We start from the raw sequence: 1,802 nt of genomic DNA on the forward strand, positions 1-1,802 counted from the left end.
TTACTGGGCTTCAGTAATTTTGTGCAGACTAAGGCAGTCTAATCCAGTAACAGATTTGGTTCTATGAGTAACTTTATGAATGGATGTATGTTTACTAATATCAATCTAAAGGAAGAACCTGTATTATTTAAAGTACGACATTTGTAGAAGCATTGCTAAGGGGCTTCTTGTTAAAGTTTGACTGTATCTTATTTCTCCTGCTTGTCTCTTCTGGGCTTCATTTTAACCATTTTAATTTTACTTTCTCGTAACTAGGTGCAGTGACTTTAGGTTTGGTTTCAGGTGGGTTGATGGGAAGGAAGAAAGTTTTGCATCTATTTTTTCCTGTTGCTTGTCCATCCATACTATTTTCTATCACAGTATGGTCCTTGACTAAGCAGTTTCATCCAGCTGAGAAGTAATGCAATTGTTCCCTAAAATAGTATAGTTCATATCCAGAACGGATTTAACTGTGCTACAGGAGAAGTTTGCTAGTTCTACAAATTGAGTGGCTTTTACTGACATGGATCGTTACTTTTCAATATCCAGTCAAAAGCTTTTTTGTACTGCACTAAGTTCTACCTCACTAAGTCTGGATAGAGCAAATTATTTGGACAGAGAGAATTATTTTTTAATTTGAATGAAGGCAGGAATATAGGCAGGAAGATAAGAGAGTCACTGCATGTGTTACCTTTTGCATTTTTTGTTACTTCAAATATTCTTTCACAAACAGGAACTTTTCTTTAAGGTAGGCTTCTGCTTCGTTTCTTACAAATTATCTTACATCTCAGGATAACTTAGAGGTTTCAAAGGAACCATAACAGCATTAATCTACAGCTTTAAACTTGATTTGTCACATTCTGTTTTAACAACCACAGGATAAAACATTTGATGACGTAGCTTGTGTTTTGTGTTTTTTTGTTGTTTTTTAAATTCAAATCAGATTGAAATTCTTCCCAAAGCAGTACTAATATACTTACAGAATAAACTATAGGCAGAGTGGCTCTAGACTCAGTCCACCAAATTGTAGTGCATACCTGACTGACTGAAAACACTGGATAACTTGATATATAAGTGTCTGGTAAGTGTCTGAGCAGTCTCATCTGTACCTCAAACTGAGTGGTTTCGACCAATATTCAAATATCCTGGAGTTACCAGTTCATTGATCTAGAAGGATAAAAATATATACTGCTGTTAAGGAAAATACAAAAGCAGCAAATACTCTTAACTTCAGTTACCCTTATACAACAGCTTTCACCATGATTTTTTCAGTAGTCTGGAATCAATGATAAATCTTTAGCTATCATGCAACATCAAGAACTACTAGTAGTTCTAGGTTCTACCTACGTAGAACCAACTAGGCTGCAATAACAGCATAAAAGTATTTTAAAAACACTGCAAAGCCACATTAAACAGGTAGGTCATTACTACAAACATCTGCTTCTTCTGAAGCCCTGGACCATGGCATTTTTCTTCATGCAGTGTTTCATGGGACATGCTGCAGAAAACTGATCAGCTGGAACACATGTATTCCCTGAAGTTCACCTGCAACAAGCATTTCATCATCCAACTAAAATGCTCACGTATATTTGGATGCCTATTATCCCATCTTAATTAGGCAGTTTCACAGAGCCAAACAAGTATGCTAACCATACTGAATTTCAGTATTATGTATCAAAAAAGCACCCCAAATTAACAAGGCTTCAGTTGTCTTCCCTGAAAAACACTAAAAAGTTTTAACTCAAGCTCAGCAAAGTTGTAAACACGCTGAGGGCAAGATTTTCCAACACAGCCTTTAGAAATCAGAGACACGGTTACAAGCA

The sequence above is a fragment of the Anas platyrhynchos genome, chromosome 3, assembly GCF_047663525.1.
Source record: "Anas platyrhynchos isolate ZD024472 breed Pekin duck chromosome 3, IASCAAS_PekinDuck_T2T, whole genome shotgun sequence".
In the NCBI taxonomy this organism is placed as follows: Eukaryota; Metazoa; Chordata; class Aves; order Anseriformes; family Anatidae; genus Anas; species Anas platyrhynchos.